This window comes from Protopterus annectens, chromosome 7.part0 (genome assembly GCF_019279795.1).
Source record: "Protopterus annectens isolate FY-2018-M chromosome 7.part0, PAN1.0, whole genome shotgun sequence".
Classification (NCBI taxonomy): domain Eukaryota; kingdom Metazoa; phylum Chordata; order Ceratodontiformes; family Protopteridae; genus Protopterus; species Protopterus annectens.
In genome coordinates this window covers 542210803-542237343 of record NC_056739.1, presented here as the reverse complement: position 1 = coordinate 542237343, position 26541 = coordinate 542210803, and positions in this window count along the sequence as shown.

The window sequence follows — 26541 nt, the reverse complement described above, 5'->3', positions numbered from 1 at the left end:
TTTATATAGGCCACCTAATCATGAAGGGATTCACAGCTAGATCACGGGAGGTCATCGTGCCTCTTCAGTCATTCCTCATCAGGCCCATTATTGAGTACAATGCCCCTTTTGTGGTGTACCTTACCAGAGACCTGTCCTGCAGCAACTGGAATGTCCACAAAAGTACCTCACCAAGGGGATCAAAGGGCTCCAACAGTATACTAACCTGGAAAAAGGCCATATGAAAATACATTTAAAATGGGTGGCGAAAGACAAACACAGTCTGGCTAGGCTTATAACTGCCCTAGGGCAGATAGCCTAGTATGAACCTATGAACCTATTACATGATGTATCCTCAACTGATACACAGATGTAGGAAACCCAGTGTCAGTGATATCCCTGCAGTACTACACTATACCAATAGCCATTCTTACTGAGCCCCACACATCCCTGGGAAGAATACTGTTTGGCATATAGCAGTCTCACGTACATGCCAACACACTAGTGATATGTTCATCCACGACTGGAAATTTATACAGTGACCTACAATGCAGTCTGCACATGACACACATGACCACCAGAAGGGTATCATACAGATAGATACCTGTTGTCTAAGCCATGCTCTATTACTGTAACGCAGCTGTAACTTTGTCATCAGCATGTACTTAACATAGTTTTCCAGTAGTACCATGTAGGTGGCAGCACCCATCATGTAGAACGGGTAATGGTGTGTATATATGGACAAGTGTTTTCTTGTCTATCCTGTGATATTCACATTTCCAAAGGTATTGTGCAGTCCCTTGGTGTATCGCCTGAGCAAGAAGGTGTCTTTATGCATATCAGCAACAGTTGCCATACACCTACACTGGATGTCCATTACTCACAGACTTTGCTGTGTTATAACATGTGTAACATATACTCCAGACATGAACCCTCACCCACATTAATATATCACAGCTTTCATGAGTGTGTGTCACCCAGTTGGCCTAGGACACAGATCACTGCAGTAGCCTGCATTGTCAACAACATACATGTATGGCGTACAGTCTGGGAATCTGCAGGACATGTTGGCACAGGTAACAACTGTATTCATATGAGGCAGGCTTCACACATAGGAACTATTGAAGGTCACAGGTACATATCTGTATGTGGCACACACATACCTGATGTGTGCATTGCACTTACTGTTATAATTATATGTCATACAATAATAAAAGCAAAACCCACCACACATTGAAAAACTGTGTGACAAACACACACATGGCTTTTGTAAGATTCAAACTCCTACCTAACTATGTTATGACACTTGAGAAAGACGCATTAGCACAGTGTGCTATTCGCATTACTATGTGGCTTCCCTTCTCCTGCTATACTTATAGGGTGCTGACATCATCAGTCTTTACAAAGAGGAATGTACATCATGTAGTGTGTTATTCCAGTTGTCAAAAGGGACATCTCTTTCAAAGAGAATTGCATGCATGCACACCCCCTGCCCCCCACAAACACACACACACTAAGCATTTGTAGGATTCAAACCCCTACTTAACTATGTTATGACAATTGAGAGAGACGCATTAGCGCAGCGCACTATTCACATTACTGGGTGGCTTTTCTTCTCCTGCAGTATTTATAGGGTGCTGAAATCAGTTTTTACAAAGAGGTATGTACATCTATTACCATCCCTCAATATGGGGGATCACAATATATATATGATTTAACAGACGCCTAGTTCAGGGTCACATATGCACATCAGCACTGCCTGGTTATGTTTTATACCATGCTCCATGAACACAGGACTTGTAACACACAACACAACCAGGGAGTGTATCCATATCCATATGCTCTTCAGTTTTTCCCTTAGAACTGCTCTACTTTCAATCTAAACAGTCTATTCTCTATCTGAAAAGCCCAGCACTTGCTCCTAAAGCATTTTTACATAGGTAAAGCGCTCTTAAACAAAAAGAAAGCACTACATCCACCTACAATCCCCTTGAGTACCCATTTCCCTATAGGTCCTTTCTGACTCAGTTACACAGCAAGCCAAACTGGAGGCTGAGCTCTCTCGACTCAGTACTGGGAAAACCAGTCAGGAGGAGAAGGTAACCACACACCACAAACCCAGTCTCACATAGACCTATCACAACTGCAAACCAAACACGTAAACACACAACAACATACTCGGAGGCTCTAATTAAAAATCTACCAAAACAACAGAGGCCTCCAAAGCAGACATCCAAGCAACCACTACCTCTAAACATAGCACATACAACACATAGTTCACAAAGTCAGTGTGCCAAACAGTCACAGCCCTTAAGGCCAAACAACATGCCTGATACAGTTGTAATAGGTGACTCCATAGTCAGACACACTGACGTCCCGCTCACCAGACTGAACAAGGAAAAGGTTACAGTAAGCTGCCTGTCGGGCGCTAGAATCCGCCACATAACACAAGCACTCAGGTCACTCCAAAGCAAGTACAAATATGACTCAGTCATTGTCCATGCCAGTGTGAATGACCTGAGATGTACCTCCCTGGACTACATGAAAAGAGACATAGAGGAGCTCTCTGATTATGTAGCCCAGGCAGTATGACCCTGACCCTGAGCAGAATCTTACCCTCACCAAAAATGATGCCACAGTACAAAGACAAAATGATCAGCTTTAACAATTGGCTCAATTACTGGTGTCATTCTAAGGGGATCCAATGTCTGTCTGCTTGGGATGACATGCTTGACAAGCCACGCTGCTTCGCAAGGGACAGCTTGCACCTGTCACTGCTGGGCTTCCAGATATTGGCCAAGGCTCTTGCCACCCCCATAGTGCCTTTTTTAGGCAAGGCTCAAAAGACAAACCCACCTCCCTAGAAAACACAAGTGGAAAAAAACTAAGGGTAATGCTGCTCAATGCCAGAAGTCTAAACCTCAAGATGCACGCTCTCGAAGCCCTCCTCAGTATGGAGAACATCGATGTCTGTGCAGCGACTGAAACCTGGTTCAAGGCTCCTGAGAGCACCCCAGCACTACGAGATTATACCTTATATCATGCTTTTCGGCCCCAAAACTTGGACCGAACCACAAAAGGAGGGGGAGTATCCATATTCATCAAAGATACCCACACCTCCAGGTTAGTGGCAACGCACGAAGCATTGGAGACCATCCATGTGCAACTAACTGTAGGCAAAACTGCCCTACAGTTTGTAGCATGCTACAGACCACCCTCTCAAACTCAGGAACCCCACTCAGCCTTCCTGAAGACACTGGAGAGTATGAATGTCTCTCCAAATACCATCATATTGAGAGACTTCAACTACCCAAACATAGACTGGGAGCATTTCTCAACCCTCTTCCAGCAAACTCCAGCCACATGGATGTGACATTGCAAATTCAACCCCTGGGATCTCCACTGTGTCTCTGCTTGACAGAGGCACAGCAAACTAGCCTTAAATGGTGCCTTCTGTGACCTACTTTACAGAGGCACAGTAGGCTACTGTACTGGGGAGGCAGACGCCAAATACACTCTGGCTAGGCTTATGTATTCCCTAGGGCAAACAGCCTAGTATCGACCTCTGAACCCATATGTTTATGTTTGGGATGCACAATATTTGTTGCTGATAAACTGTTTGCAGGTCTTTATTGCCATAGCTTTCCCTGTTTCTATGAACAACTTGTGTAACTGTGGAAGATGTTTGATCATGACAGGATTCCAGTATATTACTTATGTCTCTATTGTCATTTAACTGTGTGCACTGGGCAGATTGCTGTATTGTGGGAGGTTCCTGGCTTAACACATACAAATGCCAGATATGTGTGGCTGACTGCTATTCTGAGACATGGCCTAAGTGTGTGAGCATGCGCAGTTCAGGCTTTCCATGGTTTGTTGCCTGACATATGTCTCATTTATCAAAGTGTGTGAGCATGCCCAGTGTGACCTTTCCATATGTTGAGATCTGAGGTCCACTACATTTGTGGTTGTGTGTGAACTTGAACAATAGTTGACATTTACAGTGTGTGTGTGTTGGAAGTCATGTTGTGTTCTTACTGCCCAACTGCTTTGTGTCTGAACCCAACAGGGATTATGCTGTGCCTGCAGGGTTTCCATGGGACAGTTTGCATACACTTGTCAACATTCTTTCACACTGACCAAACACTGTAATATTGTCATAGTGTAGTGGTTCAGTCCTTTCACTCTGGTGCATAGTATCCCGGGTTTGAGTCCCATCACTGCTTTAAATATTCATACTGAGCACACCAGACTAAGGTATGACCATGTTGCATTTTGTTCAGCTATGGCCTACTTAAACCAGGCTTGTCTAACATTACTAGTGTATTCTGCAACTTGGGTGGACATTGACAAACACTAGGCTATGTGCCCTAGGGCATTTCTAATCCTAGTCAGAGTGTGTTTGTCCTTCAACACACATTTTAACTGGTGTTTGCCATGACATTTTTCAAGGTTAGTATACTGTGCCTCTGTCTAACTGTGACATAAAAGTGATACCCAGGGTAAACCTACAATCTCCCATACACTCATCAAGATTCCTCTTGAAGAGAGTCAATGAGGGACTCTGCCTAACCTGGACTGGGATTTTATTCCAGAGTGAAGGGAACCTCTGGGTTATGAATCTGTCCCTCCAGCATGTCCTATTTATTTCAGTGCTGAGGTTCAAGTTCCTCAAGTGCATCGCTCAATGGGATTTGGATTTTCTGAGGTACAGCATGTCCATTAATTCCGGGTTGGACATGGCTTTATACATCAGGCACAGATCGCCTCAGAGCAGGCGGTATGCCACTGAGTAGAGCTGGAGTTTCTTTAACTGGGCAGCATATGGCATCTGTTTGAGCCTTTTGATCCTCTTGGTGAGGTACTTTTGGGGTATTTCCAGTTGCTGCAGGTGTCTGGTAAGGTACATCCCAAAAGAGGCATTGTACTCAATTATGGGCCTGATTAGGGATGAGTAAAGAGGCACGATGACCTCCCCTGATCTAGATGTGAATGCCTTCCTGATTAGGTGGGCTATATAAAATGTTTTTCTAACCACTTTGGTCACGTGGTTGTCAAATGAGAGATTGCTATCAACTTGGGTCCCCAGGTCCCTTATTACTTCTTCTGTACTTAATGGATTACCAGCTATGTGGTAATTTGTGGGCACTTTGTTTTTGCCAAAGGGGATGACTATACACTTTTTGGCGTTTAGCTTGAGGCCATGGCTCTGGCACCAGTTGTCTGTTTCTATGAGGCCCTTTTGGAGGATGCTTGTGTTGGCTGGAGAGTCGATTATGGCACCCAGTTTGCAGTCATCTGCGAACTTGGTCAGCCACAGTCCTTCCGTGTTGGCTTGTACCTCCGAGAAATATATACCGAACAAGAGAGGTCCCAGGACTGAGCCTTGTGGGATGCCACTTGTAACTGGTTTGGAGTCTGACATGGTTCCAGCAATTCTAACCATGTGGGTTCTGTCCTTGAGGCAGTTTGCAACCCATCTAGTGACATAGGGGTTTATATTTAAGCTGGTGAGCTTATCTATAATGCCCGAGTGGGGTATTGTATCGAAGGCTTTTGCGAGGTCCAGGTAGGCTGTGTGGACCACCTTCCCCTCGTCAATGGCCTTGGTGACTGTTTCAAAAAAATCAACCAGGTTTAAGAGGCAGGAGCTGCCCTACACAAAGCCAAACTGGGTAGGATCCAGTGTCTGTAGGTCCCCAATATCTTTATTTATGAGGTCCATGATGACCCTTTCCATAGCTTTGCAGTCCAAACTAGGCAGGCATATGGGGCAATAGTTTCCAGGATCCATTGAGGCACCACCTTTGTGGAGAGGGACCACTGTTGCTGTATGCCACTCTTTGGGTACATATCCTGTAGTAAGGCTGAGACTGAACAGTAGTTTTATGTTTGGGTTTAGCTCTTCTTGGAGTTCATGTAGGACACAGCCCGGGACACCGTCTGGTCCCATTGATGCTGTGTTTTTTGCTTTGGAGCGGGCAGCTCTTACCTGAACATCTGAGATGTCAGGGGGGCAGCACTCTGCTGGGATAGATATTTGCCCTTTTGGTGGGGAGGGGGGGAGAAGTTTGCGCTGAACCTGTCAGCTAGGATGTTGGCAATGTCTGTGGGTTCGGTGTATTTTTTGTTATTTTGGACTAATTCTGAGCATATCTGGGAATTCCCACCCAGGTTCCTTACATAACTAAAGAAAGTCTTGTGATTATCCTTAGTGTCCTGTGCAATTTTTCTCTCGAAGCTGGCCTTAGACGATTTTATGAGTGCCCGTAGTTTTTTGCTAATACTGATCAGACATGCCTTCCCTTTTTGGGATTTTGCTCTATCATGTGGTAGCTTCCTCCTTCTATTGTATAGTTTGTTTATGGCTGGGGTCCACCAGACAGGACGTCTGCCTTTGGAGGATTGGGTCTTGGTTTTATTTGGGATTGCATGATCCATGCATTCCTGAAGGTGTTCATAGAATGCGTTTATAAAGGATTCTGCGGTCTGGGCAGTATTTTCCACAGGCCCGGGGGCTTTGAAGGATTCCACCTCAGTTTTGAGGAGTGTGAAATTTGCTTTAGAAGTTTTTCACTGTGGTTTTCAGGGCAGGGGGTGGGGTCAGGATGTGAATATCCAGTGAGATTAGATTATGGTCTGATCTTACAGTGAGGGATACACTTCTGGTCTGGAGCATAGAGTCCCCATGTTGCTGATGATCAGGTCCAGTATGTTTTCCCCAGTTGTGGGAGTGGTAACAAGTTGTTCCATAGCATTTCAGTTTATAAATTCTAGGAACCTTTGGGCTAGGGTGTTGGAGCTAGAGTAATGCTCCCAGTCTATGTTTGGGTAGTTGAAGTCGCCCAATATAATGGTGTTTGGAGAGACCTTCATATTTTCCAGTGTTCTCAGGAAGGCCATGTGGGTTTCCTGGGTTTGGGAGGGTGGTCTGTAGCAGGCTATAAACTGGAAGGCAGTTTTACCCACTGTTAGTTGCACATGGATAGTCTCTGATGCTTCGTGCTGTGCCACCAGCCTGGAGGTGTGGGTATCATTGACAAATATTGATACTCCCCCTCCTTTTGTGGTTTGGTCCAAGTTTTGGGGCCGAAAAGCATGGTAAGAGGTATAACCTGGTAGTGCTGGGGTGCTCTTGGGAGCCTAAAACTAGGTTTCTGTTACTGCACAGATATCGATGTTCTCCATGCTAAGGAGAGTTTCGAGTGCGTGCATCTTGAGGTTTAGACTTCTGGCGTTGAGTAGCATTACTCTTAGTTTCTTATCCCTTGTGATACCTATGGAGGTGGGTTTGTCCTTTGAGCCTTGCATAAAAAAGGCACTATGGGGGTAGCAAGAGCCTTTGCCAATAGCCCTTTGATCGTCCTGGTGAGGTACTTTTGGGGTCTTTCCAGTTGCTGGAGGTGTCTGCTAAGGTACATCCCACAAGGGGCATTGTACTCAATTGTGACCCTGATGAAGGATGACTGAAGAGGCATGATGACCTCCCCTGGTGTAGATGTGAATACCTTCATGATTAGGTGGGTATATGAAATGTTATTATAACCACTACGGCCACATGGTTGTCAAATGTAAGATTTCTATCAACTTGTGTCCCCAGGTCTCTTATTACTTCTTCTGTACTTAATGGGTTACCACCTATGTGGTAATTGGTGGGCACTTACTGTTTTTCCAAAGGGGATGACTATACACTTTTTTGCGTTTAGCTTGATGACATGGCTCTGGCACCAGTTGTCTGTTTCTATGAGGCCCTTTTGTAGGATGCTTGTGTCAGCTGGAGGGTCAGATATGGCGCCCAGTTTGTAGTCATCTGCAAACTTGTTCAGATACAGTCCTTCCATGTTGGCCTGTACCTCCGAGAAATATATACCAAACAAGGGGGGTCCCAGGACCTAGCCTTGTGGGATGCCAGTTGTAGCTGGTTTGGACTCTGACATGGCTCCAGCATTTCTGACCATGTCAGTTCTGTCCTTGAGCCAGTTTGCAACCCATCTAGTGACATAGGGGTTTATATTTAAGCTATTGAGCTTATCTATAATGACCAAGTGGGGTATTGTATGGAAGGCTTTTGCAAGGTCCAGGTAGGATGTGTGGACCACCTTCCCCTCATCAATGGCCTTGGTGACTGTTTCAAATGACTCAACCAGGTTTAAGGGGCAGGATCTGCCCTTAAGTAAGCCACACTGGGTAGGGTCCAGTGTCTGTAGGTCCCCAATATCTTTATTTCTGAGGTCCATGATGATTCTTTCCATAGCTTTGCAGACCAAGCTAGTCAGGATTCTGGGGTGATAGTTTGCACTATCCATTCACGCACCACCTTTGTACACTGCTCTTTGTGTACATATCCTGTGGTAAGGCTGAGATTGAGCAGTAGTTTTATTTGGTGCTCAATTCTTCTTGGACTTCATGTTGGACGCAGCCCGGGACACCATCTGGTCCCATTGATGCTGTGTGTTTTGCTTTGGAGATGCTGGCTGTTACCTGAGCATCTGCAATGTCAGGGGGCCAGCACTCTGCTGGGATAGATGTTCGGCCTTTTGGTGGGGGGGGGGTTGCACTGAACCTGTCAGGTTGGATGTTGGCAATGTCTGTGGGTTTGGTGTATTGTTTGTCATTTTGGACTAATTCTGAGCATATCTGGGAATTCCCACCCAGGTTCCTACCATCAGTAAAGAAAGCCTTGTGGTTATCCTTAGTGTCCTGTACAATTTTTATCTCGTAGCTGGCCTTAGAGGATTTTATGTGTGGCCATAGTTTTTTGTCATAATACTGATCAGTGATGCCTTCCCTTTTTGGGTTTTGCTCTATCATGTAGTAGCTTCCTCCTTCTCTTGCATGGTTTGTTGATGGCTGGGGTCCACCAGACAGGATACCTGCCTTTGGAGGATTGGGTCTTGGTTTTATTTGGGATTGCATAATCCATGCATTCCTGAAGGTGTTCATACCATGCATTTATAAAGGGTTCTGAGGTCTGGGCCATATTTTCCACAGGCACAAGGGCTTTAATGGATTCCACCTCAATTTGGAGGAGTGCATAATTTGCTTTACACATGTTTTTCACTGTGGTTTTCTGGCCAGGGACTGGGGTCAGGATGTGAATATCCAGTGAGATTACTCTATGGTCTGATCTTACCAGTGAGGGATACACTTCTTGGCTTGGCCATAGAGTCCCCATGTTGGTGATTATCAGGTCCAGTATGTTTACCCCTCTTGTGGGAGTGGTGACAAGTTGTTCCATAGCATTTTGGTTTATGAATTTTAGGAACCTTTGGCCTAGGGTGTTGGAGCTAGAATAATGCTCCCAATCTATGTTTGGGTAGTTGCAGTCGCCCAATATAATGTTGTTTGGAGAGACCTTCATGTTTTCATGTGTTCTCAAGTAGGCCAAGTGGGGTTCCTGGATTTAGGAGGGTGGTGTGTAGCAGGCTACAAACTGGGAGGCAGTTTTAGCCACTGTTACTTGCACGTGGATAGTCTGTGCTGCTTCATGCTGTGGCACCAACCTGAGGGTGTGGGTATCTTTGACAATTATTGATACTCACCCTCCTTTTGTAGTTTGTTCCATGTTTTGGGGCTGTAAAGCATGGTATGATGTGTAACCTGGTAGTGCTAGGGTGCTCTTGTGAGCCTTGAACCAGGTTTCTGTTACTGCACAGATATCAACATTCTCCATGCTGAGGAGAGTTTGGACTGCATGCATCTTGCAGTTTAGACTTCTGGCATTGGGTAGCATTACTTCTAGTTTCATATCCCTTGTGATACCTATGGTGGTGGGTTTGTGTTTTGAGCCTTACCTATTCAAGGCACTATGGGGGTGACAACAGCCTTTGCCAGTATCCAAAAGGTCAGGGGTGATAGGTTCAAGCCATCCCTAGTGGAGCATCGTGTCTTGCTCAGCATGTCATCCCAGGCTGACAGACATTGGATCCCCTTTGACTAACAACAATACTTAAGCCAATTGTTGTAATTGGTCATCTTGTCTTCATATTGTGGCATCATGCTTGGTGAGGGTAGGATGTTACTCAGGGTCATGAAGTTTGCATATACTACATGGTGTTACATTGCTTAACACATGGCAATCATGCCTCAGGTGGTGCTGCAGGGCTGCCTATGTTGGATGCACATACTACACTCCCTATACATGTTTGAAAGCAGGTTGTGTCAACTTAGGCATCCCTTTTACTATACGTGTGAGTCAGAGAGAGAGATATAATTTCCAGGGTTCCTACTGAGCCAGTGTATGTGCTATGCGTTGCCTCTTTGCCAAGGCCAAGGCACACTGGGCACGCCTCCTTCTGCCTACTGGAGCAGGCTCAGGTTGTTCCTCCTCTGAGTCGCGCTCTGCCTGCGATGGCCTTGGCAATGGTGGGGGGCTGTTTGGGCCGGGCCTATGCTGGTCCTGCTGCAGCTGTTTTCGCAGAATCATATTATGTAGCATAGCACATACCATGACAATTTGGGCACATGTAGTTGGTGAGTACTGCAAGGCTCCACCAGATGTGTCCAAGCACCGGAACTGTGACTTGAGCAGCCCAAACACACGCACTATTACATTACGTGTTTGTGTGTGTGCCTCATTATGGCGTTCCTGTTCAGGTGTGTGTGCATTTCTGATGGGTGTCATCAGCCACGGCTCCAGTGCATAGCCAGCATCCCCCAATAGGTGACCATGTGGGATGTCCCCATTGGCAAATGTCTGGTACAGCTGCGTCAGATGCCAGATATGGGAATCATAGTAACTTCCAGGGCAGCCAGCACACACATTAATTATTATGCCCTGGGCATCACACACAACCTGGCAGTTGATGGAGGGGAAGCCCTTGTGGTTAATGTAGTCCCTACCCCGCTCACCGGCTGTTGCTTTGATGCGTATATGCGTGCAGTCTATTGCACCCACTACCTCAGGGTATTCCTCTATTTGCTGTAAGAGACGCATATTGCTGGCCAATACCTCACGGGAATTGGGGAAATATACATGATCACCGACATGTGCTGACATGGCATCCAGGAACTGGTGCAGTCCCCTGGATGCTGATGCCTGTGATATCTCCATCGTATCACCAGTTGGTCTCTGGAAGGTACCTGTTGCTAGTATTTTTAGGCCAACACATACCTTGGTTTCCACTGGGATGGGTTCTCCTCTGTTGGTTCTGTGTGTGAGGTGTGGCCTGCACAGCTCAACAATTTGCTGCAGGAGGTCTCTGTCCACTCTATAGCATCTACTATCTCCAGCTCATGTAACCCCTGGTAGGTGACCCTGGGCCTGTACACTCTTCTCCGTCTCCTCACTGTGGGTTGTCCGGCAGCATTTGCATTGTCACCACCCTCAGCATGTTGCATATGTCGCCTTATAATAGCTATGGCAGCCCCTAGCATTTTTTGTCTGAGTGAAGCTTTTTCAGTTTTCACTTCTAGTAGCTTACTCCAGTGTTGCAGTGTCTGTTGAGAGAAACATACTGCACTGTTGTTTGCAGAGTTTTCAGTGCTGGGCTGGGCTACTGTTCTGCCTGTGTAATTGCCTGATTCTGATTGTTTTCACCTGCTAGCTATGCTAGTATCTGGTAGCTTCCTACAATTTGTTGTGCTTCCTTTTTCCTCTCTGTTTCCTCAGGGGGGAGCGACGCGCATACAAGGGAAAACATGCGCACAGCAGCTAACACGCGCGCACCCATGCTTAGATGGACTACAACTTGCTTATGCGGGTTAAAACGCGCGCACACCAGCGCAAAAGCACTTATAACTCTTTAAACAGCCTTATACATGCTTACTCCGGCTTAAACGCGGGCACTCACGCTTACACACGCGCATTCCATCTTACTCTGGCTTCCCAGCGTGCACACGCCCGCATGCACGCTCAGCAAGAAACTTTGGTGTTATCCACAGTGTACACCTTCCATTTCTTGGCTTTCCCATGTCTACCTGTTGACACACCTCTTTCCATGATGTCTAACTGACAGCTTTCACATCCCACTCTGCTCCAATGAGCTTCATTTCTTTCATACATACCCCCCTGTGATGTCACCTATCTCCTACTCTGTTACTCCCCCTTATCCTACTCCTACACTCCAGTGAATGTGCTCATATGCTATGTAAAAGTGCGATTCACTATCCTAACACTCATTTACATAGGATTGCCTACTAATGCTTAGTTACATGTCTTACACTGAGCTTCCCCCCTTAGCAACCCTACTCGGTGGCCATGTTGTTTTCAGACTGTTATTCCCTTACATTATATATTGATGGTTTGCATAAAACCCACGTTTATGGGTTTTAAATATTTTTCTGTTGATTGTTTTTTTTTATCGCAGCTCATTTGCACGGCGCTGCGCTATGTTTAAACATCGGCGATCACCGAAGAAAATACATTTTTATTTTAATTTTGCATGAAGGTACATTGCTAGTGGCCACATATTTGGCCATTGGCATGCTTCCTGGAACATATGCAACCTTTATTTGGAGCTGACAAGGCTCCATTGTGCTATTTGCAGAACGGTACTCAGTTGTCAACTGAGTACATTTCTGCAGATAACACGGCTCTTACACGGACAGGTTTGTGCTTCCTGGATCGTAAAATTACCTCATTTGCATGCCTTTCGGCTGCAAGTGAGATAATTTGCATATCCAAGCCCTGTCCGTGTAAGAGCCGTTTTAGGAGCTCTCTTACACGCCCCTGCAGGCTGTTCGTGGATCGCTCGTTGGATATGATGGCTGCATGGAGTCTTACACTACTCTTAGTCTCCGTGCAAGCCATCGTGAATCTGGCCCACAGTCTTTCATGTCAGTGAATACTAGGAAAGTTTATGACATTAAATATTTAATTAAATGTATTACCACATGGGTGATATATATATATATATATATATATATATATATATATATATATATATATATATATATATATATATATATATATGGCAATATGCCAATATGGAGCTTTTTATATTGGACAGACGTCTTGTACTTTCAAGCAAAGGATAGCCTTACATATTAGTGACATAAAATGTAAGCGGGTTTGAAGTGCTCTCTATAAGCACATATTAGTGCACAATATGGCACATTTTGTGCTTGTAGGTATAGACATGGTCAAGACACAAACTATGAATGACACGGTTAGACATAATATAGTGTCCAACAAGGAACGTAGATGGATAATAAATTTGGGGGCCCTTTTTAAACCAGGGCTGAAGGACCAGTGGTAATTATTATTTTTAACAGTGGCTATCCTTATTAGTTTTCAAGTTTGAGGTCAGTAGATGGATATCTGAATTAATAGTTTATATTTAAGTAGTAGTTATATTATTGCATTATATTATTATATATGATGTATAATAGATTAGTCTTCACAGTTGTGGGAGGGGGGATTGGGTATTTTGTAACATTTGTAAATTTTGTATTTTTTAGTAATGACTTTATAAGTAAATAATAGTATTATGTGTATTGGGATATTTGCACAACATACTGGGTTTATATGTAAGTAGGTTATGTAAGAAAGCAAGCTGGTTAAATGGTTCATAAGTGTATGATATGCATGTTTCTTTAAATGTTTCCTTAATGCTGCTACATAAACCAAGGCTTACTGCTGACTAAGACACACACTGATGATGCCTTAGTGCAAAACCGGTCTGTGCTGCAGACTGTGCCTGGAATAAATTCTTCATTTGCCATTGCGCTGTCTTTGTTTTCTGAGTGCTGGAATATTTCGATGTTTTTTATACATTTTGGATTCCGAGCACCAGATGGTATCGTAACGAGTGGTTTGGTACTGGATATATGATTGTGGGTATATCAGAGTATTATCATGGGTTTCAGTGAGTAAAATATCCAATGTGGGGTGCGGGTGCTGGATATACTGTCTTTACACCATGGTATCCCCAGTACATATCCCAAGAGCCACTGTATGAGGACCACTGTCACCATCAACCATACAGGTAACGGATTGCACTATCCACCCAATGATGCATGTGCTTTGTGCAAATTATCTGTAACAGAGTGGACTCACTGACAAGGTAGTTAGCACTGATAAACCCAGGTCTCTCAGATGTGTCTATGACTGTTATGTGTTTGTCAATGTGTATATGACAGTATGTCATACTATGAATTGTTCATTAACACCCAGTACATCCCCCATTACTATACTGTACAAGGCCTGGTGATGTTCTTCACTTAACAAGAAACTCAGGACACACCTCATCCTAAAAGCTGTGTCGTGTGTGCAATTAAGGCCAAACACATTAGCAGGAATAAGTACCTTGGTAGGGGTTCTGCTCTCAGTGTTGCCAAGTAAGTGTGTGTGTATTTGAAGGGATCTACTTCAGTTTGCAGAAAACACACTGAAGGTCATCTGTCCGAGAACTGACTGGCAAATGCTAACATTTCAAAGGAATCATCTTCTGGAAATTCATTCCATCAAAACTAGTAGTAGATGTGTAAATGCCCTCTTCCCCACTGTATAGCTGTACAGCGATACTGGAGTTGGTATATATAGTTGGGTGTGGATGTTGTGGGCACAGCCACCCTCATTGGGGTTATTGTTGTGTGTATCCCCCACTTAGTCTGCTGTAATAATGTACAGTTTATGTTAACAGGTTAAGTAGTTGTCAATCACACTATGTCCGGTTCTATGCCACACCACTGCATCCAAAATGGAGGGCTGTGCCACCCACACCAGCAGACCTATGTTTACCAACTCCAGGATTGCATACATTGGGGAAGAGGACATATAGGTTCATAGGTAGGTTCTAGGCTATTGGCCCAAGGGCCTACGTAAGCCTAGCCAGCAAGGTACCATAGCTTACGCCACCCAAGAAAGTTATTTTCCTGTGCCACTGTCAAGCAGAGACACAGAAAAGATCCCCGGGGTGTATTTCCTATTTCCCATATACCATGCCAGTACCATCATCAATGTTATTAAACTAGCAGACTGAGTAATTACTGATGTGATGTTTTGCCTATTTTGTCTTGGTGGAATTACATAGGCTAAAATGGGTTCATTGCAAAATTAAGTACATCCATATGTACAGTAGTCTCTGTGTATTGCATCAACACCAAAGCCTCTGTGTGTGTGTGTTATATACAAACATGTGGTGTGTGCCACCCAGTACACTTACCATTATCCACTGTAGAAGGGCTGCTGACATCAGCCACCATGCACTCACCTTATACACCCCTCAGACCTTTCAGCCATGTGGCACATGCAGTAACTGTTATACAGACCTGTTACTTGTGTTCAGCTGTACCCAGGATATGACACAGTCAGTGTGTCACCATAGTGCCATACACCTTGTAGAAAACAACAGCAGACCAACATCCTGCTGACACATAGACACCTACAGCACAAACTGAATACATTATGGAAACCACAATCAGTCAGTGTTAATAACAGCTATAATGCATCATGGCTGGACAGCTACACACCCTGACATGTAAGCATTAAACTTTCCAGCTGAAAATATGTTACTCCGCATTACATTGCTAAACCTTAGTACATTTACTCTGTGCATCAGAACCATATTAGCCTGTCCCTGCATCAATGGTATGGATGACAGGAATGTGGCAAAGGTACCATCATATGCACAGGTTGTGTTGTGGGTTTGCCAAAGACCTAGGCTGAGCCATTTGTTTGACATCATGTGTGTGTGTTAGGGGTTATCATTATCAATTGGGCTGTGCAGATGTGGTGTGTGTGTAGGTATGGAGGTGCCCTTGTTGTGTTGGTGATGTGTGTGTGTGTGTGTGTGTGTGTGTGTGTGTGTGTGTGTGTGTGTGTGTGTGTGTGTGTGTGTGTGTGTGTGTGTGTCTATGTATGCAAACAGTTCTGCCATGTGGCTGCCCTATACAGGGGTTTGTTGGACAGCTGCAGACCGTACATTACAGGGTGTGCAGTTCACCATCTTCAGCCATGGACATGAGAACTGTGCCATCCAGGGGTTCTACAGGCACTACTAGGTACAAGCCCAGATATGGTACTCTCCCCTGATGATGACAAATGTCCACTGGATCCTGGTTCCTGTTGGGACCGGCCAGGACCATGTGCGTGTGGCCTGCTGTGTTGTGGTGTGGACAGCACCCCCCCCTGCAGTGCTGGTTCTGATACTGCCACTACGGTAGCAGCTGTGACTTGTTGCATATCCACGTAGACCTCCACCTGTTGGTGTTGTTGACCTACATCCATGTGGCTGTCACCCAACTCCCACCATATGCTCTAACACAGACATTTCACGATTGAGGATTCCCAACATCTCACCCAACGGTCTATTCAGGACCTCTCAAAATAACAGTGGGCACCTGCAAGATCATGGATGTTGTCAAGTACAGCAGAATGAGTAGCACTCTGGAGCCTCAGACTCTGCCTGGTATAATGTTTTATGTTTGCCTGTGCCTCCATGATGGACCAAAACATGCATCTGGTGAAACCTGCTGTGGCACTTCTGCCAGGGGCATGATGGTCAGCATCCATCCTACGAGCATCCCTGTACATCTGCTTGTGTGGTACATTACCAGTTATCTGACTATGGCTGCTATGTGCAGACACACTTGCCATAGTCACCACACTGTCCTGTCCCATGCCACCACCCGCCAACTGTCCCTCATCTATGGCAACTGGTGATGTGGTAGGTATAGGCATTGTGATTGTGTGCGGGGATGGGGTGGATAAAAATGGGATGTCAACCGATGGCACAGCTTCAGCCCCTGACAACCCTGCCTGTGTCTTACCATACCTATCATCATTGTCAGAGTCTGTATGGACACCAACATCTGTTTGCCTGCAGGAGGGACCCTGACCCACCTCGCCATCTGTGAGGGGAAAACAAAAAACATAATTTAAGACCTGTACATCATTGCTTACCTTTACACACACACACACACACACACACACACACACACACACACACACACACACACACACACACACACACTTACAGGTAAAGTGGCATGAAGATATTACACAGACCTCTCATTACCCAGCAGTCAACATGCATGACAAGTGGCACTCAACAGCATGCACTGCAGCTATACTCAATCCCTGTTACCAACATTATACATCTCTGTGATGCATGAGTTTTGTTAGTAGGTGATGCTCCTTCCCCTGGAACACACTCCATCCATGTACACAGTATTGTTGTGCACCTGTTTAGCACCCCGACATGTACTGTGCACCATAGAGTGTACACACCATTGCTAAATGTGTGTATGTGTGGCAGTTATGTTTGCTCTGTTGCTCACAGCCCCTATGTGTTTGTCTGACAAATACCTGGGATGATATGAGGACAGATGTCAATAGTGAATGCCTGACCTCTGATTTGCAGATCTCATCAGCAGTGCATGTATGAGCAATAACATCCAATTACACTGACAATTATCAAAGCTTACTGTGGCTATGAGGAGTGTACACACCCTTATTGATATGCCAGCCTCTTCCCTGATATGCAATGGGGCCACAATACTACATATGTTAACATTAAACACACCTGATATGTGACATGTGACCTGTGCAATCAAATGCAGTATCAAACAAATGTGTTAGTTGTGCAGATGCTCATAGGTTCATAGATTCATAGGTTGGTACTAGGCCATCGAACCTAGGGCCTGTACAAGCCTAGCTATAACAATTCCCTGACTATTTCTTCCCACAATATTTACTTCCCTGGACCCCTGTCTAGCAGGGTGACTGACGTGATCCCTGGGGTGAATTTCCTATCTCCCATCCAATCGTCAAGGTTCCTTTTGAAGAGGGCCAAAGAGGCACTCTGCTTGACATGTATGGGCAGTCTATTCCAGAGTCTGGGGAGTCTCTGAGTCAGGAACCTATCCCTCCAGCATGTTTTGTTCATTGTGATGACAAGGTTTAGATCCCTGGAGCATGTGGCTCTGAGGGATTGGGATTTCTTCAAGTATACAAACGAAAATAGCTGCAGGAAGCAGTCAAGACAGTATCCTCTCTTATTCTATTTAGTTGGAATAACGGCTCTCCGCTTGTTTGCTGTTCAATTTGTTTAATAAAATTAAGTGAATACAAATGTTAATACAAATGGTTGATTTAAAAACATATAATAATATTAGACGCTTTTCGTTTTCTGTATGTGAAAACTTCCTCAGACAAACTGTTCTCTCCAACTGTTTCTCTATATATAAAACATCTGATTGTATCACATGGTTCTACCAATTAGTAACATTTAATTTGTGATGCAAATAAAAGACATACATACATACAAATGACTATAAAAATCATTACTAAATATTATACATTTTAAAATAAATATATACTGTTGACATATATTTTATTTTATAAGATTTGCCCGCAAATCAATGCTTACGTATCCCTAAAATACATAAATGTCGACCTATTCAGATCTCATTAAATGTCCTACATTTGTTAACCGACCCCTGTCTAGCAGGGCAACTGACGTGATCCCCGGGGTGAATTTCCTATCTCCCATGCAATCATCAAGGTTCCATCTGAAGAGGGCCAAAGAGGCACTCTGCTTGACATGTATGGGCAGTCTATTCCAGAGTCTGGGGAGTCCCTGAGTCAGGAACCTATCCCTCCAGCATGTTTTGTTCATTGTGATGACAAGGTTTAGATCCCTGGAGCATGTGGCTCTGAGGTATTGGGAGTTCTTCAAGTGTAGCATGTCCAACAGCTCTGGGTTTGACATGGCCTTGTATGTTAAGCAGATATCGCCTCTGAGTAGACAATATGCGACAGAGTATATCTGGAGTTTTTTTAGATGGTCAGCATAGGCATCTGCTTTAGGCCTGTGATTCTTTTAGTAAGGTATTTATGCGGCCTTTCCAGTTGTTGCAGATGTCTTGAGAGGTACTTATCAAACAAGACATTGTATTCTATAATGGGTCTAATGAGGGATGAGTACAGTGGGACAATTACCTCCTTTTTTCTGTATGAAAAGCCCTTAGTGATGAGGTGTGCTACATAGAAGGATTTCCTGACTGTTGTGACGATGTGGTTATCGAAAGTGAGACCACTGTCCACCTGTGTCCCTAAGGCTCTTATCACACTTTTGGTGTTCCTTGTACTACCACCTATGTGGTAATTCATGGGTACATGTTTTTCCCAAAGGGGATAACTATACATTTCTTGACATTGAGCTTGAGCCCATGGCTCTGGCACCAAGCATCTGTTTCTGTAAGGCCTTTTGTAGAATATTCACATCATTTGGGGATTCAGTAATGGCTTCCAGTTTGCAGTCATCTGCAAACATTGTTAGCCAGAGTCCCTTAGTGTTGGCCTGTACTTCAGAGAAGTAGATGCCAAACAAGAGTGGTCCCAGGACTGAACCCTGAGGTACTCCACTTGTCACTTGTCTGGAGCTGGATTTGGAGTTGGCTACTTTTACAGTGTGGGTTCTGTCAGTAAGCCATTTGGCAATCCATCAAGTGACATAGGGATTAATGCCCAGCTTAGTAAGTTTATCTATGATTCCTGAGTGGGGGATGGTGTTGAAGGCCTTAGCAAGGTCCAGATAGGCTGTGTGGACTGTCTTACCCTTGTCCACAGCTCTGGAGATGGATTAGAAGAAGTCAATCAGGTTCAGGAGGCAAAATAGGCCCTTCACAAACCCAGACTGTGTGAGGTCCAGTGTTTGAAGGTTGCCAGTGTCTTTGTATATAAGTTCCATGATAATACCTTCCATGGCCTTATAGATCAGGCTCATCAGACTGATGGAGCAGTAGTTTCCAGGATCAAAGGTGGATCCCCCCTTGTGGAGTGGGATAACTGTAGCTGTGTGCCACTCAGTGGGCACAAAGCCTGAGGTGAGGCTATGATTAAACATGACACTTAGGTGAGGTGCCAGTTCATTTTGTAGTTCATGTAGTATACAGCTCGGGATATCATCTGGTCCCATGGATGCTGTATTCTTAGCTTTGGAGAGTGCATTTTTTACCTGTGTGGCCATTACTACCACAATTTGGCAATCTTTTGGTATTGAGATGGGCCCTTTAGGGGTGAGAGCTGGGTGAAGTTGGCACTGAATCAATCTGCCAGGATACTGGCAATATCCTTGGGATCAGTATATTTAATGCCATTCTGTTGTAGCTCAGAGCAGATCTGATCATTGCCATTTAGATTCTTGACATAGCTATAGACTGCCTTATGGTTGTCTTAGGAAACTTTGGCAATTTTATTTTCATAACTAGCTTTGGAGGATTTTAGGAGGGATCTCAGCTTCTTACTGAGGCTGGTAAGGGAGCTTTTTGCATCCTGGGATTTTCCTCTTTTCTGCAATAGTTTCTTCCTTTTGTTGTAAATTTTGTTTGTAGCAGGGGGCCAACAGATTGGCTTCCTTTTTTTGGAGGAGAGTGTCTTGGTTCTATTTGGGATGGCACGATTCATGCAAGAGTGGATGTGCTCATGCAGTCTCTTAGTGTAGGATTCAGCAGTCAAACTTTCAGTTCCCGTCTGCATGGGTGTCATGAAGTTTGTCACTTCTGACTTGAGTAGCATGAAGCTGGCTTTGGAGAAGCATTTTATGGAGGTTTCCTTCCTGGGGGTGGGAGAGGGATGTGGATGTCAAGAGTGATTAGCTTATGGTCAGACCTGACCAATGAGGGGGTGACCATAGGTTTGGAGCATATATTTCACATGCTGGTAATGACCAGGTCTAGGATATTGGAGCCCCTGGTGGGACTATGGATTAGTTGATCCAGGGCATTGGAATTTATAAGAACCGCTGGGCAATGGTGTTGGTACATGAGTAGTTTTTCCAGTTAATGGCAAGGTAGTTGAAATCACCCAGTATTAGGGTGTTTGATTATATCTTAATACTTTCCAGTATGTTTAGAAAGGTGTAGTGAGAATCTTGGGGCATGGTGCTGATTGAGATGCATACAATATGTGCGTTGCATAAGTGTGCACACCCTTAACATGATGGTTTGTTGCAGCACCTGTTGAGTGAACTACAGCAGTCACTGTTCCTGGAAGGGGTATACTAGTATGGCCCATCTTCTCTTGCCATTATTTGGTCACTTCACCCTACAAATGTCCCCAAACTCTCCTGGATTGCAAGATCAGCTCATGTGCACAGCCCTTGGAGGTCACACGGTGCCTTCACTATTGCTGTAGAGTCAGGGTTATGTCTGGCACAATTCATTACCTTGACTGTGTTCAGATACAGCCATTCTTAGTGAGCTTTGGATGTATGCGTCAGTTCACTGTTGTGTTTCAGGATTACACCCCTCCCCATCCTCAGCCTTTTTGTAGATGCTTGACAACTATGGGCCACACATGAGGGTCATTTTGCAGTGTTCCAAATTCAAAACACCATGTCTACAGGCCTGTAAAAATGTGTAGAAACAGGCAACCTGATGTCCAGATAGTCAATACTAACCACAGGAAACAAAGTCCAAGTTTCTTCTTTAACGTAAAAGTATTTTATTTTTCAAAAAGACAACGTTTTCGCCGTGACCCCTGTCACAGCTTCCTCAGAAGAAGACAAGTAAAACAGCTAAACTGGTCTGTTCAAATACTCAGTTAACAGGAAGTGACAAATAATTGCACTTCCTGCACTAATTTGACTCAATAAAAATAATGAATAAAATCATGAATAATCATAAAACTCCATTGAATTATCTATAAATATTGTATGATAAAAACAACATAAAAATATTCTTACTAGTGCATTTACATTAACATTGAAAAAATTATGCATTAAACCCACAAAATAATGTGCATATAGGCATTACCTAAAGTAGCTCCTTAGTTTAAGAACACATGAAATGTTACAGTTCTCATTGAGGCCATCTACCCTAAATGCATCTAAATTCAACTGCCATAAAAGTTCGACACACTCAAGAACTATCTGAAAGGGGCCTCCCCTATCGGTTAAAGGTACTTGATCAATACCCATAAAACAAAAAGAGTGGTCAGGGTTACTGCTAACATGTTTTGCTAAGGCATTCTCTAAAAGAGTTTTTTTTATAGCATAAAGGTGCTGGTATATTCTCTCTTTTAGTTTACGATTGGTTTTTCCTATGTAAAAGGAAGGGCAGGAATTACACAAAGCAATGTACACCACTGACTTTGAATCACAAGTAATCCTCTGCTTAATGTTGTATTTTTTATTCCTAACTATAAAGGAATTTCCAGTTCTCATCACTTTACACATGTTACAGCATCCACATTTAAATGAACCTCTGGGTCTTATGTGACCATAAGTGTTAGAAGTATGCTGTAAAAGTTCTTTCAAATTATTACTTCTCCTGTAAATTACATAGGGGCGCTGACCTAACTTGTCAATCAAGTTAACGGAATTAATAACTAGTGGCCAGTTTTTTAAGATAATGGCCCAAATTCCTGTTGAATTCAAGTTAAATTGAGTTATAAAACTTAAAGAAAAGTTTCTCTGCTGATTTAGTAAGGAATTTTGGTGTGCTAATTCATTATCATAAGTAGACCTACCTACATTAGATTGATCAAGTAGTGGTTTATACAACCCTTTTGTTCTTTTAGTGTCAACTTCATTTATAAGCCCTTCTAAAAGAGGGACAGGGTATCCATGGTTTATAAACATACCTTTCAAAATTGGCACTCAGCTTTAAAATCGCTGTAAGTGCTACACATCCTACCTGCACGTACCAGTTGTCCTTTGACAATAGATTTTTTCTGCCTAGGTGGATGTAGACTAGTGTAGTGCAGGAAAGAGTTGCAGTACGTCTGTTTCCTGAAAATGCCAGACAAATAAATCTCTTCATCTACTTCTTTAGTTAGTCTCACGTCCAAGTAGTCTGTTTCTATTGTTGAAAACCTATAAGTAAATTTTAACCATTGTGTAGAATTGTTCAAATAGTCTACAAAAGTTTTGCTTCAACTTCATTCCCTTTAAAAGGATAAATATGTCGTCAAAACCTAGTGTAATATTTTATCTTCTGCATTACAGTTTCATTAGATAGTATATAAAGGTTTTCCCAAAAGGCTACAAACAGGTTAGCCACACTGGCTCATAAGGGGAGCCCATGGCTATTCCACATTTTTGTAAATAGAATTTATGTTCAAAACAAAAAGTTTGATGACAGTACTATGCTCAACAGTTCTGTTACAACATCAATCTCCACTTGTGGTGCATTTAAGTCTTTAAGAAGCAGTTGAATCCATTCAACTGCCTCATTGTGAGGGATGGATGTATATAAATCAATGACATCCACAGTCAAAAAGTTACACTCAAGGTCAAACTTAATACTGTTGATATCACGTAAGAAAGACCAGGAGTCTTTGCAAATAGTAGGTATTTTCTTTACATATTTTGATAGAATACTATCTATCAATTTTGAACAGGGTAGGTCATAGAAGACCTACCATCTATTAATGCCCTCATGGGAGGATTCTTTTGGTCTTTGTGTATCTTGGGTATTCCGAACATTACAGGCAACTTTGGCTGAATGATGTCAATATAGTTGTATGTCTCTAAGTCTATTTTGCCTGCTAGAAAAAGGTCACGGAAATACCCACGGGTACGACCTTGAACTACATTAATCTCATTAAGGGAAGAAGTAACATAGGCATCAGATGATAACACTTGCATCATTTTTTCTGTGTATTGAACGTTGTCGAACACTACCAAGCCCCCTCCTTTGTCAGGTTTCAAAAACCTGACAGTTAAAGAGCCCAGGTTTTTTAGCCATTCACGTTGTACAAGTGAAATATTCATCTCATTCAAAGTACTACTTGGTTTTTGTGTAGAAAACAGATGTCTTATATCTAATTCACACATTTGTTCAAATAGTAATAAATTTTGTTGTGTAGGAGGGTTAAAAACGCTAGTCAGTTTCAATTTGTCATTAACATTTGTTGTTTCATTGTTAAAATATAATTTTAAATTTAACTTGCGTATGTAGCATTTCAGATCAATCAAAACTTTAGCTAAACTTCCATAGGTACTTGGAATAAAAGTGTATCCAAGAGCTAACAATTCAACTAGGTCAGAATCTAGTTCCAAAGATGAAAAGTTATAGATAGTAAAATCTTTCCTTGTGTTAGTATATATAACAGGGCCTTGCAAAAAATCCCTCGGACCTATGGGAGAAACATTGTCTGTTAACGTTTCCTCCAATACACATTCCCCCCTTGTTTCTTCTGTTGGTTCCCTAAAAAAACTTTATCATTAGGGAGCTCTAAAGGAACCTGCTTATTCTGGTCAGTTCTCCCTGGTCCTCTTTGGTTCTTATAATTGTAGTTAACAGCTGTGGACTCTTTTAACCTATTACTTCTTCTAACTTCCTGTCTAGGTGTATTAGTAAGGTGTTCACCATTTTCACCTTCCAACGAAATTAGTTCAGCATTAACAGAAGTAGAAGGCCCATTTAAACCAACAGTATTGGACCCTGCACTTGGAATGTTCAAATGGGAATATGCTTGGTTAGAAAAATAAGCTGTTCTATTGGGATGTTTGGAGAAGCATTTTATGGAGGTTTCCTTCCTGGGGGTGGGAGAGGGATGTGGATGTCAAGAGTGATTAGCTTATGGTCAGACCTGACCAATGAGGGGGTGACCATAGGTTTGGAGCATATATTTCACATGCTGGTAATGACCAGGTCTAGGATATTGGAGCCCCTGGTGGGACTATGGATTAGTTGATCCAGGGCATTGGAATTTATAAGAACCGCTGGGCAATGGTGTTGGTACATGAGTAGTTTTTCCAGTTAATGGCAAGGTAGTTGAAATCACCCAGTATTAGGGTGTTTGATTATATCTTAATACTTTCCAGTATGTTTAGAAAGGTGTAGTGAGAATCTTGGGGCATGGTGCTGATTGAGATGCATACAATATGTGCGTTGCATAAGTGTGCACACCCTTAACATGATGGTTTGTTGCAGCACCTGTTGAGTGAACTACAGCAGTCACTGTTCCTGGAAGGGGTATACTAGTATGGCCCATCTTCTCTTGCCATTATTTGGTCACTTCACCCTACAAATGTCCCCAAACTCTCCTGGATTGCAAGATCAGCTCATGTGCACAGCCCTTGGAGGTCACACGGTGCCTTCACTATTGCTGTAGAGTCAGGGTTATGTCTGGCACAATTCATTACCTTGACTGTGTTCAGATACAGCCATTCTTAGTGAGCTTTGGATGTATGCGTCAGTTCACTGTTGTGTTTCAGGATTACACCCCTCCCCATCCTCAGCCTTTTTGTAGATGCTTGACAACTATGGGCCACACATGAGGGTCATTTTGCAGTGTTCCAAATTCAAAACACCATGTCTACAGGCCTAGTTCCTGCTAATGGACAGCAAGCCTAAAGGTGTACACTGGCACCAGCAAGGTACAGATGGGGATGGTGGGCCTGAGGTGGAGTGAGGTGTTGCTTGTGCACCACATGTATCTTTATTAATACTGTCGGTAGGTTTCAGCCTTGGTCTCGGTACATCATTACACATTGCAACACATGCCTTTGGGAGATGATGTTATGCATATGCTACTTGTAGAGAGCCCTGGATGATGTTTCTTGTGGAACAACTCTTCCATCTGATTACCCTAACCCACAGGCCACACTTATGCAGCATCCAGGCAATTGTCTACACAGGTACTGCACAGACAGTACTTGCTAGACATTCCTGCAAGTCCCTCAGTGTTACTGCATGTTTCTGGGCAGCCTCCATGACCCGTTTGCAACATGTGTTGCCACCTGTCTTGGATGGGCATCTGCTTATTTTCTACACTAATATTGTCCCATACTTCATAGTCACATTTATGACTGTCTGCACTGTTTGCCATGGTATATGCAATGGTGAGGTAAGGCTACATCTTCCACTCTTGAGTGTTACCTTTTGGATATGGGATCCATTCCATGGTTGTAAGATGTGTGCAAGCCACAGCTGCATCTGTTGCAGTTGAGTGGGAAAATTTCATGGACGTACTTCTTGGACAGCAGACCATTACTTGGTGTGACACTGAGGCCCTGTACTTGATGGAAGGTGCGTACTCAAGAAGAGTGAATGCTGTCAGTACCTCAAAAGCTGCTTCCACAATATGTTATTTGGAGTTTGTGCACACATATGCTTCCAGTGTTTGTTAAGGTATGTATTCCCCATATTTGTTGTCCTAACATAGGATTCTATATTACACATTCATTGCTCATGTTAGGATCACATTACAGGTTGTAAAAGGTGCAGAATGCGGTATCGTGATATGCCGTTGTGTAGATTTGTAACAGTTGCCGTTGTAATAGTGGTGTATACACTGTTGTAGGCACTGTACAAGAGCAATGTTTCAGATATGTCCCTACAGTAGGCCATTTGTCCCCACCATTATGTTCATCTCTTGCACTGACAGGTTGTTAGGTATACTGCAGGACTCTTACATACACTTCAGATATGCCACCATGGTGACCACTGTGATGCAGTGCAGTTAACAGCAACAATACGTGAACATGTACAGTATGAATTATGGGTAGGTTTGTTAAATGTGTGCATGGCAAATACCATGGCCATAACATGGCTGGTGTATTGGCAAACCTGAACAAAAAAACTCCATACTCACCAGCTAAAGGCTGCTGCCCCAGAGGTATACCAGAGGGACCTACATAGTTGTGTGAGAGATGTAATGTCAAT